This window comes from Natator depressus, chromosome 5 (genome assembly GCF_965152275.1).
Source record: "Natator depressus isolate rNatDep1 chromosome 5, rNatDep2.hap1, whole genome shotgun sequence".
NCBI lineage: Eukaryota > Metazoa > Chordata > Testudines > Cheloniidae > Natator > Natator depressus.
The window spans coordinates 20,600,962-20,617,111 of record NC_134238.1 but is presented as its reverse complement, the minus strand read 5'-3'; the positions used below and the strand labels follow the sequence as shown (position 1 = coordinate 20,617,111).

Sequence of the window (16,150 nt, the reverse complement as noted above, 5' to 3'; positions counted from 1 at the left end):
AACACCCACAATTCTTTCTGTTTCTCCTTTGCATGCCACCTTTAACATTCAAATTTCTGACACCAGTGACAGTAGTGATCTATGTGACAACATAAACCAGGGCACAACTGTATTGTATTTTTGCCCCAGCCTACACTCTGCTTTTTTTTCCAAATAATTTTTAAATATGAGGCTTTGAAAAGGAACTACTACAATTTCCCTGTTTTATGGGATTAGGTCTAACGTCAAACAGATGTGGCCCTTAGCACAAGTTTCACTGTACTGTATCTCAAAACTGAACGAGCTTAAAAAACAAAACAAACAAAAACCCTTGCTTCTTTCCCCACAGATAATTAGATGCCAATGTACACAAACAGATGTGAAAGAGAGCCCGGGGTTTAGTTCCCCTTCTTTCAAAGGGAAACAAAATAAAAAGACAACTCCCACCCCCAGGAAAGTCCCGAATTAGGCAACGGATACAGATAGAGGGACTGGGGTTGAGATGAGTAATTGCCTCAGATGATTCTGGCATTGTTCAGATTTATTTTTAAGCAGGGCCCAAGGCAAGGCTGAGTACCACAGACAACAACAACAACAACAACGCCAACGCCAACCCCTGCAAACCCTCAGGGAGAGAGGGGAGGCCTGGGCACAGGAGGAGCGGGGATGTTCTGCCGGGGCTGCGGGTGTCTCTCTCCTGGGGGAGCGCGCTCTTGAGTGTAACCAGAGCTCAGGCCGCTCCCCTGCGGCGGGGATGGGGAAGGGGGGAAGTCTCCCGCTCCGGTGGCCGCTGTTATTACCTGGGAGTCACGTGGGCACTTCCCTGGCTAGGGGAAGGGCTACGTTAGGGCTTCAGGGGATCTGCGGCAGAGGTGGGTCGTCCCCCCCGAGAATGGGATGAGCCCACATGAGCAAACACCCCCACCTCACCCCACCCGGCTCTAACCTTCCTGCCTGCGGCCAGACACCTTGCGAAGAGTTGAGGAACTCGTTTGGCAAGTCCTGAGCCGGCTTGGGAAGGGAGCGGAGCGGAGCGCCATTGGAGGGCTGGGAGAGCCCGAGCCAACCCCAGGCGGCTGGCGCGCCTCTGCCCGGGCAGCGGGGCGAGCATGCAGGTGTAGGGCGGGAAAGCGCAGCCGAGAGCGGCCGGAGGAGCCGGCGGAGCCGCCGGAGCCCACGTTACAGCGAGAGGTGAGGGGCCGCGGAGGCAGGGCGCTGCTCTCTGGCTGTGTGCGGCTCTCGCACCTGAGCCGGGGTGGGGGGGAGCCCTGGCTGGTGGTTTGGGGAAGGTGCGGCGGCGTGTGTCCCCCCCGGGCTGCGGGGCTTGAGGACGATGAGTGTGGGTTGGCGGCTTGTGCGGGGCAGGTCCCCCTAGAGGGGCGGGACGGTTACATGGGGCCGCTGCCCAACAAGCCCAAACCGGCTGTGTCCTTACGCCGCCCCGCTTGGCAATGAGTGCCTGGCCCTGCAGGCTCCTGCCGCCCCAGCGCGGCTCTCAGCCGCTGGAGCCCAGCCCCTGCGCTGGGCAGTTCCCTCGGAAGGCTGGCTGCTGACCATGGTTAAGTGACTCTAACTTTCACGGACTCCTGATCCTCCCCTTTCCTTCTGCCGGGCTCGCTTCACAGGCGCTGGAACGAGGGGTGCTGCCGCCCGCACCCGCTGGCTTGAAGTGGCTCCCCTTGTACACAGGGCTCGGTTCCGTGGCTCTCAGCACCCCCCACTATGGCAATTGCCCCAGCGCTATTCCTGTGGGCTTGCTCAGGCCTGAGAAAGCCAGGGCACAAGCTCCGTGGAAAGGATGGAGGCTCCCCTGCCAAGCGCTGGGGGAAGGAGTGGCTCTGCCTGAACCCAAACTAAAGTTCAGAGCCGCACAGCCGATCGCCAGAGAAGGCCAAACAGGTTTTTGTAGCTCCTCCACAGAAATCCAAACAGGTCACAGCTAGATTCAGGGTGCAAGTGCTGTCACCCTTCAGCGTTTGCCTCTACAGACTTGTGTGCTAGTTACCTCAATCTCAGAGCTTTCTGTAGTTGACATACAGGATAGGAGCCTGGAGGCGCTTCATAAACTAAACTAGATATTTAACGTTAACTATTAACATAGCTTACATAGTGTAAAGCTAAAATATCTAATTTTTCCTGGGCATTCACTAGTCTCTTAATAGTGCGCTCTCAGCACTGCGTGCACCTGCCAGTTCTGATTCACTTTCAGAATGATCACTTTTTAAGGTAAACATTAACTCGGTGGAGAAGCGCCTTGCACTGATCTGTTGCTGAAGCTGGTGGAGGAAATAAAAAAGGCAAACCTACTGGTGTTTGTTTTCAAATGTCTTTTCAATCCCCGTCTGTTAGCACAATAAAGAAATGCACGTCATTCTCGTCCCTGGACTGGGTGGACAAAGGCAAATTATGGTGCACCTGCTTTGACTCCAGAATATGCTGTTTCTGTATCACTGTATATGCTGCAGTATAGTTTTTTTTTTTTTTAAAGACTCTCTACTTCTTGTGCTCATTGGTAAAGTTTCCTTTTCCTTTAATGTGAAAATGATTGCCTGATTCCATTGTGACTGTAACAATTTCAATCTGCACAACTTTCTATAAAGCTCAACAATATAACAAAGGAAGAAAAACTCTACAGTATATTAATTCCTTAGTCAACTAAGAGATGGTTTTCTTCCTTTTTATTCTCTTAAGGAAATGAGATATATTGGAATAACAATGTTTAAACTTTAATATGTTGGTCAAATGTAAAGGTTATATAATTGCTTACACATTGCATGAATTTCAGGCTGTCACATCCTCTAATAAAATGACTATAGCACATTATCACAGAAAAATAGTTTTGGGGGAGGAGGACATTTTTTGTTTGAATCCCTTTGGTTAGATTTATGTGACTTTTTCGTGAATCACAAGTATAGAGTATTTCACCTATAGTTGTAAGCAGTTTTTGTTGGTGGTGTTTTTTTTGTTTTGATTTGAGTGCAAAGGGTGTAATTTGGTGCTGTACAGACCTAGGCAGGTAATCCCGAACTGAAGGACTTTACATTCCCTAGAAGTAAGAAATGGAAGTTCAAACTCTCATGACAAAAGCAACTCCTCACTATATTTTAGGGAATGATTAGTAATTGGTTGGTGCATCTGACTTGTGGTGATGATAGGGTGACGAAGAGCAGTGAGCTCTGATAATCCTGGCTGGATCAGGCTGTGTGACCTTGGGCAAGGCCCTTAAATTTTGTTTGTTTTCCACATCTATAAAATGGTGGTAATTTATTTTGCAGGAGTGAGATTGACTAATTAATAACTATGTTTACATAGTCTTCTACAAAAGTGAAGCTGGTGCTTATTAAGGAACATTTATAATCATGTAATAAAACTTGCTAAGATTATCATCTGTGAGGTTTGTCACTATTTGGAACACCTAATGTAATAGCGAACCAAAGAAAATTAGTGTTAATTCTTCTGGGTTTTTGGTTTATTGTCTCTGTGGTTCATATTTCTTACTACTCCATGTCTGTTACCTATTAAAATTTAAAATAATGTTCCCAAAACATTAGCTTTTTTCCTCTAAAAGTTCTAATAGAATTGCTTAATTGAATGAGTTAGTTATCAAAACAATATCCTAACTTTTTTTTTTTTTTTTTAAAGAATATGCTAGAGATATTTAGGAAGTGAAGTACCTCAGATGCTACAGTTATGAGGACTGTGTAAGTAGCTGTGTAGATATAGTACCAGGAACTTCTGGGTACTGGAGGCTCTCAGATTTGTGATCACCTTTTTCTGTTGTAAATATATTGTATAAAAGATGAGAGAACAGTGAGCCAAGTACAAACCAAGTGGACTACTAGCTAACCAGTTCCTAAAATAAATCCTGCACATGCTCTTATTAAAGCCTGGAAATCTAACTCTTGGTATGAGCTTATGAGTGTCAAATTGTATGGTATCAAATCATGGTTGGTGGCTGATTTGTTTTTAAATAATAACTCAAGCTCACGGTGAACATCATGATTTGTCACTGTCTGCTTTATTTCAAACTCTGAAGATTCCAAATATGAATTCCCTTGCCAGTAAAAGATTGAATACTTTTGTAGCATTGGAGTAATTTATGCTTCATAGTCCTAAACGTATGTCCCAAAGATTTTTCTTTTCTTTTTTCTTTTAACTAGTGCTAAACATTCAGGTGGCCTTACATAGTAGCTTGATTTGTTCTCTTTGCTGCTTCTCTCTTGTGAGACTTCCTGAGAGTATTCTGGTCCCTAGTCTTGCAATTTGTAACACTAAATTGAATGAGCCACTTGCCTGCCTCTTCTATTCAAATTAGCCTGAACTCATTTGCTTTTTTTTTTCTTTTTCTTTTTTTTAAACTGTAGTTATGTAGGCCTTATTTTGACAGTATGTTAGTTCTGTTAGGCTTGATTATGCAGTCTGCCATAGGTTTAAATTCTACTTTTGGAAATTGGAATCATAAGGGTTTCCAATCTTTATCCATGGCTGTTTTCTTTAACCAACATCTATTATGATCATTTAAATTCTGACACCCTCCATAACACAGACCTAAGAAACTTGCCCAGTAAAATCTGTATACCTGTGAGGTAGGAAAGTACAATTATGTCCATTTTGTAGGGGAAGTGAGGCACAGAGAGGCTAAGTGACTTGCCCACAGTCACACAATCAGGTAATGGTGAAGTAGGGAAATAAACCTGGCTCTCCCAAGTGCTCTAATCACTGAACCATCTTTCCTGTCCAACATCCCCAGAGAATTTAAGATTATCTGAAGCATTTTTTAATTCTGTGCATTTTGCTAAACAAATCCACTTAGTGGCAGGAATACAAGCTCACAGGCTATTTTACCTCTAAAACATTAAATAAATTAAATAACTGATTCCAATGTAGGACCCTGGGGAACTATATTAACAGACAGATGCTGACTGTACCTGTTTTAAGAGCGTATCTCCACTTAAAATGCTACAGAGGTACAGCTGCGCCACTGTAAAGCTTCAGTGTAGACGCTACCTATGCTGACGGGATTGATTCTCCTGTCAACGTAGGTAATCCATCTCCCCACGAGGATGTAGTTAGGTTGGAAGAATTTCTTCTGAATTCATCTACACAGGGACCTAAGAAGTATAGTTAAGTCAACGTAGGGATGTGGATTTTTCACACCTCTGAGCAACATCGCTAGCCTGACCTAATTTTCTAGTATAGGCCAGGGCTAAGGGAGCCCCTGACATCTAGTAAACATCTTTAATTTTCCTTCTGTCACAAATATATTTAAGTGCATTTCCATATGTGCTGATAGGTCATCCTTTTCTCTTCATGTGTGTCTGTTAATAGCCTTGAAATTTTAGCACTTATAAGCTGCTCACTGTAACTTTCCCATTGCTCAACAAATGTTTAATTCTTGCCAAGACTTTGCCCCTTATTCTGTTATTTATTATCCTTAATTTTTAGGAAGGATCTCACTAAAAGTCTTGAAAAGACAAATTATCTCCTTGGGTCCACCTTTAACTACTGTCCTAAAGCATTTTTTAGGGAGGGAAGGAAACCTCTTAACAGGTTAGTATGGGATACACATTTATTTTACAGAAGTCATGCAATTAAATTGCCCTACCAAGTTAGTCTAGTGCAGCTGTTGAAAGCTGTCTTTATACTTTCAAGCATTTTCCATTGTAGTGAGGTAAGAGAGGAACTGGTTTGTAATTCCTATGGCATCGTTTTAAAAAAAGTCGCATTAGGAGCTTTCTAATTATCAGCAACTAGTGTTTTGAGGATACTATATATTGTCAGGCTCTCTATTCCACACTTCTTTTTTTTTATTTTTTTTTTTTAAGAAACTCCCTATGTAAATATATGCTGTCTGCTTCTGGTAATGTACTGCGCCTGAATTTCTAAAATTGCTTCATACTTTCATTAGACCACAGTCCATCAAGGCCATGCCCTACTCTCTTTAATTTTACCTCTTGGAATTTAAATTTCTAAATTTCTCCTATATCTCTGGCATGAACTAATGCATGATTGTTCTAAGGATGATGAAATCTCCCATAGTGCTCCTAGCTAGTTGCAGTGAAAAAGATTGCTTCCTTAATACTTCAGGCTACACCCTTAAGCGTGATTTGATCACTCTTATTTTACAGTAGCATGCCTATCCCTAAGCGTCATTACTAGCAATACAATTATCCAGCCTTGCTTAAAAATTCAGCTATGCCATTTGGCATAATGGCCTGTGGTAATGAATTCCATACTTCTGCTGACTTCACTGCACTGTGTGACAGATTCCTGCTGAGCCATATTCTGCCCCCCGTTACTTCAACCCCTGTAATATCAGTGGAGTTGCATGAATGAAACTGAGCCCAAAATTTGGCTTGTACAAAGTTTATCTAATTGTGCAATCCAATTCCTTAAAGCTTTTCTCACTGTCATATACCAAAACAACCTTGATGAATACAAGAGAACATTGTATAGTCCATGGTTAACAATACCATCATTCTTATCAACTCTCAGACTAGTACAGTTATTGACACATTTGCTGAGTGTCATATCAAACAGCATAAAAAGTACATTATAATGTTGAAATGACCTCAGACTCTAACTACTCCATAAGCTTAATTGCTCACATGTGGATCTCTGGTTTCACAAATGTATCTGTAGAGTCTAATGCTTTTAAGATCCAGAGATCCAAGGTTCAATGCCCCCTCTCCATGATCTACCCAAAGGCCCTACCAAATTCACGGTCAATTTTGGTCAATTTCACGGTCACAGGATTTTAGACATTATAAATTTCACAGTTGCAGATACTTCCATCTGAAATTTCAAGGTGTTGTAACCATGAGGGTCCCAACCCAAAAGGAGGTCATGGGGTGTCTCAAGGCTAGGGGCTTGTGGTGTTGCCATCCTTACTTTCTGTGCTGTTAGAGGTGGTGCTGCCTTGAGAGCTGTGTGGCTGGAAAGCAGCAGCTGCTGGCCAGACACCCAGCTCTGAATGCAGCACTGCTGCCGGCAGCAGCACAGAAGTGAGAGTGGTATGGTATGGAAGGGGGTCCTCACTTTTGGGGGCGGGGGGCAGGGCCAGCCTTATGGGTGGGTGACTGCCCAGAGTGCCGGGGTGGGTGACTACCCTTGGTCACTCCCCCCCACAAGCCAGCCCAAGGCCCGTTTAACTTCTGAGCGCTGGGGAACTAGACAGGGCTGAGGGCACCCTGGTAGAGGGCTCCTACTATATGCCGGGCTCCAGCTGCTGGTCCTGGTTAGGCTGGTGAGGAATGGGACATCCTCTTCCCCTGCAGGGGCCACTCCCAGGGCTGGGTCAGACCCACCTCCAGGAACCTTCTCCAGCTGCAGGAAGCTCCATGGCTGCTGGCTGGGAGCCCCGCTCTGAAGGCAGCGCCACTGCCAGCAGCAGTGCAGAAATCAGGGTGTCCTGGTATTGTCACCTTTACTTCTGTGCTGCTGTCTTCAGAGCGGGGTGGCTGGCCAACAGCCACCACTCTCCAGCTGCCCTGCTCTGAAGGCAGTGCAGAAGTAAAGATGGTAATATCACAACCCCCCTACAATAGCCTTGTGACTGCACCACAACTCCCTTTTGGGTTGGGACCCCCATTTTGAGAAACGCTCATCTCCCCTGTGAAATCTGTATAGTACAGGGTAAAAGTACACAGAATGCCAGAATTCATGGGGGACACCAGATTTCATGGTCCATGATGCATTTTTCACATTTGGTAGTGCCCTACCCATAGGCAAACATATCCCACATATTTCAGGACTAGTGTTAGTGTATTCCTACTATTTTTGCTACTTATTTCTCTCCCTGAAGATATGTTTTGATTTGAAATAATACTTAGCAATTATGTAGTGCTTTTTAGGTGTAGATGTCAAAGCCCTTTACAAGGGGATCATTATCTCCATTTTACAGATGGGGAAACTGAGGCACTGAGCGGTTGAAGTCACTCACCTGGAGCTACTAAGCAGGTCATTGGCAGAGCTGGAAATAGAATCTAGGACAGTGGTTCTCAACCTATTTACCATTGTGGGCCATATCCAATACTACCTTTATGGCCCTGAGGATGTCACATTGGCCGCAGCTTTGTGATGGTTGGGCCACAGATTGAGAACCACTGATCTAGGACTTCCGACTCCTGGTCCAGTGCCCTGTGCACTACTAGATCATGTGGTCTCTAATAATAACAATGTAATATGCATTCATGACATACCAAAACTTAAAAAGTTACCCTTAATTGAAGAACTAAAGAAGGGAACAGCAAATGCTAATCTCTTGTATATTTTTCTATATTTAATGATACATCTAGAATAAGCATCCTCCCAAGTAGCCCATTTTGGGTTTTGAGGTATTTCTGGGAATATCTGAGGTACAAAACGTCTACAGTTACCAAGGAAATATTTTCAGTGTAGTCGCTGTTAACTTTGCTCTGGTGCAGGTGACTGTAAAGCCTGATTATAATAGCATAATGTGAGTTAAACATCCTGATCTTTTTTCAGCAGTGCAGCCTTAACTTTGAGCTGAAAGCCACATATCCCCTTGCTAATCATCTGGCCCACCCTGTCTGGTTTCACAAGTTGCTAGTCTTTTGGAGAAGAGAGCATTTACACATTTTATCTTTGTGACCATCTTCTTCTCTAAAGATATGCAGCTTCTGTAATAAAACATTGTTTTGCAATGGTAGAATGTCATTTTCATATACTGTAGCATACCCAAGATATTTAATGCAATTCAGTTATCTAAAAGCATGTGAGTTTTTGGAAGATGGAGTTGATAATATGTCACTTCTGTTATTGACTAAATGTCCCACTCGCTATAGGCTTGTTCTCAGCAATACAGTTCAATAAAACTTTGTCCACAACTTCCTTGAAGAGATTTCCCCTGTACCCGACCCCCAAAAATAATTGAAAATAATTTCACTATTAGGAAAAGCTTCCTGAATTCAGCTGATGTTTTCATAGAATCATAGAATATCAGGGTTGGAAGGGACCTCAGGAGGTCATCTAGTCCAACCCCCTGCTCAAAGCAGGACCAATCCCCAACTAAATCCTTTACTTAAGAGCCGGCCAACAGCTGAACAGATCTCTAATGAGATGCAAATAGAGCAAGCTACCTGTTCAGTCCTGTCTAGTGGTGCAACACATTAAGAGTAGAAATGCCTAACCTGAAGTGCAGTCTAGGCTCAGTGAGTGTCCTCTGTCATTTTTTTGTGTGAGCGTAGCAAATTGAAAATGGTGGTTGGCAAACTCTCACTTCATCACTCATTTTACTTTTGTGTGTTCGGCTTATAAACAGAGGCTTAGTTAATTCCAATCAGTATAAACTTGCTTGGGGTAAACTCTGACACAGTAGAGTTGTATGAGCATTGACGGAGACACACCCTGGAATGCAGCGCTCTGTGCGGAAGCTGGATATTACTTTTTTTTTTATAGAGAGATTATCTAAAAATTTGCCATTTAGCTAAGATGCTTACTCTTTTTTTGAGAAAGTTGTCCCTTAATCATGTTGAACATTTTTGGGTAGATTTATAAACCAGGCAACCTTCCCTACTTTAAACTTGCTGTGGTCTACAAAATATGTTATGGGCTTACAGCAGATCCATGAGATGTGTAGAAGGATGCACCTCCAGCTGCTTCTGAATTGTTAACCCCAAAAATTGTAAATCAGGCCCCCAAAATCATGATATCTCAAAAGTGGATTCACTTTCTTTGTTTTCTGTCTGAGCTGTCAGTGGTTTGTTTTCAAGCTTTTTCTCCGTTACCAGGAGGATTAGAAACTTTTTTTTTCTTTTTTTTAACAAGGAAAGCTCATCTAACCACACAAATCCAGGAGCTGGGTCTTTATTAAAACCTTAAAATATTTCAGGGCTTGCAGTAAAATAACAATTGGCAACACTGTCGCTTGTCTGAAAGGAGAATGGAGTGCAGTTTCAGAAGAATCTGCCCCACTGCTGTGAATTTCAGAGACTACTCTAGCTCTCCTGAGCTTGTGCTTCAATGGCTGCTGGGCAAAAGGGCATGTACACCTCCATTTACACTAGTTTGCCCTCTTAATGTATTTTTTTAATTATTATTTTAAATTGCAAAGCCCTTTCAACAAAAGCTGTATTTAAAAAAAAAAAATGTGGATGATATAGGCTGTGTAATCTGAGGAATGAATTTGAAACTGCTTTCCAATTGGAGGGCCTTGTCTTACCTGAAACAAGAATGGCTATAGATGGATCCTCTGTGGCCCATAAAAAGAAAAATCCTGATATTGAAACACTGCCCTAAAAATAAAAAACGGACAAAGGGGAATGGAAGAACTGGGTTCTTGCCTTTTATTGCTTTTGAAATAAAGAGCTTAAAGGATCATGGCTGTGGTGTGTCGTTCCCTCCCATTTTGTCTCTGATGCAATCCCCACAGCCTGTAACGAATGCTTTATCATCGTCGATAGTGCTGCATGAGTCTTGGGCTCTGTACACACAGCGTCTTAAGTTAATATAAGTTAAGTTTGCTCAGGGAGTGAATAAACCACCCCCGAGTGACGTAAGTTACACTACCTAAGTGCCGGGGTGGACAGTTCTATGTTGGTGCAGAACTTCTCCTGCCAACATAGCTACCGCCACTTGTCGGAGCTGGAGTAATTACGTTACTCTCGCCTGTAGGCTTAGAGCGTCCACACTAGCAGCGCTTCAGTGGCACATCTGCATCGATGTAGCTGCACCACTGTAAGCTCTATAGCGTAGCCCTAGTCTTAGTTGCAAGGACAGACCTCTGCGATATAGAGGACTGCGCACGGGCCTTACGCCTGGCCTACACTAGGAAATTAGGTCAGTATAACAGTCACTCAAGGGTGTGAAAAATCCACCCCCGGAATAACGCAGTTAAACCAACCTAACCCCCAGTGTAGACAGCGCTAGGTTGATGGGAGAATTCTCCTATCTTCTAGCTGCTGCCTCTTGTGGAGGTTAATTACCTACACCGATAGAGAAGCCTTCTCTTTTGCATAGGTAGCGTCTTCACTGAAGTGGTTCTGCAGTGTTTTAAGAGGAGCCCTTATAGTTAAGAAATTTGGAGTTGTAAATGTGGCTCTCCCATTGACTTGAGTTGCCAAAGACCACAAGGCATTTAACCCGTCTGCCTCAATTTACAGATGGAGGTGATATGTATTTCAAAGGAATATCATGATTTAATTTAAATGAGCTAATGTGTTGGAAACAATCAAAGAATGTTAATGTCAATTATTTATTGGCTTCTTAGAGGCTTCGCACAGTTGGGGATGGGGAAATTCAGTGTCAATCAACTATTACTTCTTCTAGGTTTGAGAGCCGAATGTGTGGTTGTTGATTTCTCGTATAAATAGAACAATTCCATTCTGCTTCCCTTTCATGCATCTGAACTTCAGTGTGAATGTGCCAGATATCAGAATTGCTATTTCTAGCAAAGGTGATTGAGCAGGTTATAGTTTATTTTTCATCCCTTTATAGCTTCCTCATCTTGGATTTTACCCCTGGTTATACCAATGCTGTGAACAGTTTAAGCCCCATCGCTATGCATGCTCTTACCAGAGATTTAAAACAACAACAAAAAACCCTGGTAAATGAATGCAATAAAAAAAATTTTAAAAATCTCTTGTATGGTTCTTTTCATCCAGAGATCTCAAAGCAAAATGAGGTAGACATCATAATTAGAACTGGGGGAAATTATTCCAAGTGAAACTTTTTTGATAAAAAAAATTGTAGGTTTGGTGACATCAAAACATTTTGAAAATTTGAGTTGATTTTGCTGAACTGTTTCAATTGAAGGAAAAAAATAAGATTGTAGCATTCCATCTCTTTGATTCAAATCTACTTTTGTTTTCGAAATTTCCTTTAATTTTAAAATAATTTTTTAAAAAAACATTAAAAACACTCAATCAAAATGAAACACTTCATTTCAGGCAAAAAAAAGTTTCTACTTAAAATAAGTTATTAAACTTTGATTTGCCAGCTGTTTTCTTTTGGGTCAGCCCAAAACTTTGGTTTGTTGGAAATAAAAAACAAAACAAAAAACCCGCAACTATTCAGGCAGCTCTAATAATTATTTCTGTTTTACAGGTGAGGAATGTGAAGTACAGCGGTAAAATGACTTGTCAGTGGCAATGCCAGGAATAATACCCAGGTGCTCTATTTCCTTGGCCACACTACGTTGAAGTTTACAATATTGCTGGTGGGTACCTCAAACCCTGCAACTTGGGACTCGTCTCAAGAAGGAGTTCTAAACTCTCCTTAGACTATTTCTGCAGCGTTTTTGTAGCTGTGTTGGTCCCACGATATGAGAGAGGGGAGGTAGGTGAGGCAAATCTTCTATTAGACCAATTTCTGTTGGTGTAAAATGCAAGCTTTTGAGCTATACGGAGCTCTTCTTCAGAGTGTCTTCCTTCTCCAGACCTAATTTCCTTCTCCAGCCCTGAAGAAGAGCTCTATGCAGCTCGGAAGCTTGAATCTTCCACCAACAGAAGTTGGCCCAATAAAAGATTTACCTCACCTACCTTGTCTTGCTTAAGTTTTTTGTGAATTATGTTAGGGCCCAATCTAACTCATTTAAGTCCGTGGCAAAGCAAAACTCCTATTTATCGATCCTAAAACAGGTTGGCGTTAAACTATTGGATCAATGTACCAAAACTCGATTAATGAAAATAACATTTACTTAAAAATAATGTTCCTGTTGCATGGGAATCCAGCTTACATTTATTAGCACACCTTAAACTATGTCTACACTGCTTGTCTGGACATGGGTACTGGACTGTGTGTGCTCTCCTATATACCCTAAACCCAGTGATGAGCTGCCAAAATCTTAACAACGGGTTCCCTCCTCACCCCACGAGGGGGTCGTGGCCCGTCCCCACCCCCCGGGACTCCTGCCCCATCCAACCCCCTGCGTTCCTTGATTTCCCCCCCCCACCCTGGGACCCTTGCCCATTCACCCCTCCTCCCCTGTCCCCTGACTGCCCCCAGAACCAGGCAGGAGGGTCTCGTGGGCCACCATAGTGGGTGCCCACCCTGCCCCGGCCCTAAGAGCCAGAGGGAGCTGCCGGGGGGCGAGGTGGGGAGTCCCAGCGGTACTTATCTGTGATGGCTCCCAGGAAGCATCAGGCAGGTCCCTCTTGCTCCTAGGGGCGGGGTAGCATAGCTAGGGTGGGAGCAGGGGGAGCGGCCACTCCCCCCACTGATCACATCAAAAGTGGTGCCTTAGGCACCGACTCTGTGGGTGCCATGGGGCTGTAGCACCCACGGGGAAAATTTAGTGGGTGCAGAGCACCCACCAGCAGCTCCCCACCCCGCGCCCAGCCCCAGCTCACTTCCGCTCTGCCTCCTCCCCTGAATGCACCGTCCCGCTCTGTTTCTCTGTGCCCCCCAGCTTCCCGTGAATCAGCTGTTCACGCGGGAAGCCGTGGAGAGCTGAGAAGCAAGTGGCGGCTTTGCGCTCAGGCCCAGGGAGGCGGAGGCGAGCTGGGGCGGGTAGTGGTTCCCCTGCATGCTGCCTGGGTTACCTGCTGCAGCGCAGGCGGCCCTCCTCACGCCCCGTCGCCCCAGCTCACCTCCGCTTCACCTCCTTGGGCCTGAGCGCGAAGCCACCACCTGCTTCTCAGCCCTCCCAGGCTTCCTGCGCAAACAGCAGATTCGCGGGAAGCCAGGGGGCGGAGAAGCAGAGCGGGGTGATGCGTTCAGGGAAGGAGGTGGAGTGGAGGTGAGCTGGGGCCAGGTGGGGAGCTGCCAGTGGGTGCTCCAGCCCCAGAGCACCCACGGAGTTGGAGTTGGCGCCTAAGGCGCCACTTTTGGCCAGTTCTAAAAGGGCTTCTAAATTTAACAACCGGTTCCAGCAAACCGGCGGGAACCGGCTCCAGACCCGGGGGAAAGGCTGCAGAAAATGTTCCGGGGTGTCTCCTGCTTGGGGTTTAGAGGCCAGACACATACTGGCCTTCAGGACAGTCTCTTGGGCTCATTGTTCCACTCCTGCAGTCACAGGGCTCCCCCAGGAGGGGTTTTGGGTATCGGTGCAGGGCATTGTGCCCGGAGTCCTGCAGCCTCCCTGCCTATCCTGGGGGGCAGGTCCTCTATCTCAGCAGCATGGTGAACTGCAAATACAAGAGGAGGACTTGTCAGCTCTTGGATACTGAGTGGCAGGTGCAACTCAAATCCATTCCATCACCACCACTCAAGGACACAACAGGGCATGGTCCTGGTCTCTTTGGGAAAACTCCCATTCCCCGAACCATGCATCCTGTTCCAAGAACTGGACCACTAATCCCTCCTGCCTTTGGAAAAAATGTTCCTCCCACTCCATAGCCCGTTCCCTCAAAGTCAAATTGCTCTTAGCTCCTCCTCTGTCTGCCCATACTGTTCCTGGGCTGCTGCTCCTGATTGGCTGCAGGTCCTGCCAATTCAATAACAAGAGTGACATATTTTCTCTCTCCTTGGAAAGTCGGTGAGAAATCCTCTGCCCCCATCCAGATAACATAACTGCTGTTGAAGGACATGTTTTTGATACTTTTCAGCATTTCAGGAATGCGATTGTTTCATTAAACTTTTTTCTTCAGATGACTTTTGCAGCCCCCAAGACAGAAACACCTACTGAAAATGGTAGCTAGCTCAGTGGTGTCAGAGCTATGTTTTTATTTTTGCCCCAATGCTGGCTATTCTTTTTTAACCAAATTGAAAAGTTCATTCTTAGTTTGAATCTGTTACTACATGTTTATAAAATGCGTCTGACCCATCTGCACTCTTTTATATTTTTTAAGTATATCTAGTTATATTTGGCTGCTTCCATGCAGAATCTCCTATTACAGTGGATAAAATGATTAATAAATCTTTAATGAAGGATAATATTTCATTAGGCCATCTGACTGGGACCACTGACAATAAGAAGTGAGAATAGGAAAACAATATCCTATCATGGAAGTGCTTTAACTTTGACTGTTCCTTTGTAAGGAAAAAATGGCTAGCAGGAACTGTAGAAGCACTAACTAAACACATTGCCTGTTTGATAATTATCAGGCTGTGAAATGTACGGCTGTGCAGTGTCCCAAAGTGACAACTCTTTGAGATTCTGTATTGCTCACTTACAGTGATTATCTGATTTGCTATCCGCAATAGTCAGCGGAAACTGGCAACTACTATTGTGGCTGCAGAAGTTTCACTTGACAAACTAAAAAATATTTTGCTCCCTTCCTGGTAATTGATTAGACTTCATTTGAAGATACATAGAATTATAGGATTTGAAGGGACCTCAAGAGGTCATTTAGTCCAATCCTCTGCACTCATGGCAGGACTAAGGGCTTGTCTACACTACCCGCCAGATTGGCAGGCAGTGGTTGATCCAGCGGTGGTCGATTTATCGCATCTAGTATAGACAGGATAAATCGATTGCTGAGCACTCTCCTGTCAACTCCAGTACTCCACCAGAATACGGAGCACAAGCAGAGTCGATGGGAGAGTGTCAGCTGTCGACTTACCGCAGTGAAGACACCGCGGTAAGTTGATCTAAGTACGTCAACTTCACCTACGCTATTCATGTAGCTGAAGCTGTGTAATTTAGATGGACCTCGTGTGGTAGTGTAGACAAGCCTTTAGTATGTGGTATTAAATCAGTGTTCTGAGTTGCATCTCATGACTGCTTCTTTACTCGTGGGGTAAAATTCATCCCCGATATAACTAACCCTAAATGATACATTATTCCCATGGATTTAAATTTTTTTCTCTAAATGCCATTAGGAATAGATGCTGGGTAGACACAAAGTCTCCATTTGAAATGCTGCCACGAAAAAAATCTTCCTTCCTTCTCAGTTGGACTGTGTCATCCCCTCTTTGAATCACTCATCCAGTTTTCCCCTTTTGTGCCACATTCATTCTCATCCTTCAGAGCCCCCTGGTTGCCCCATCCACTTTCCCAAAAATGGCAGCCTTCACACAGTGTCCATTTCTCCCACAAACATCTGTACCTTCTTCCATACTGTGCCCTAGCCCTGAAATGCTCTTCCTGAGTCAGTGATGACCTATACTGAAAATTTACATTGGCATAGCTGCGTCTCTCAGAGGACCCCTGAGCCATGTAGTGAAACCAACCTAACCCCCTAGTATAGACAGTAGATCGAGGAAAGAATTCTTCCATCTACCTAGCTACTGCCTCGTGGGAAGGTGGATTAACTACAGCAACAGGAGA

At 44.3% G+C, this 16,150-nt stretch overlaps 1 protein-coding gene across 1 annotated transcript in view; it reads left to right on the top strand.

The window, feature by feature from the left end:
* The first annotated feature begins 947 nt into the window (after window positions 1-947).
* Window positions 948-16,150, top strand: part of ATP8B1 (ATPase phospholipid transporting 8B1) — a 133,809-nt gene continuing 118,606 nt past the window's right edge. The window contains exon 1 of the mRNA XM_074952401.1: window positions 948-1,170. The gene's annotated coding sequence lies outside the window, so the exon portion shown is untranslated. The remainder of the gene's footprint in view (window positions 1,171-16,150) is intronic.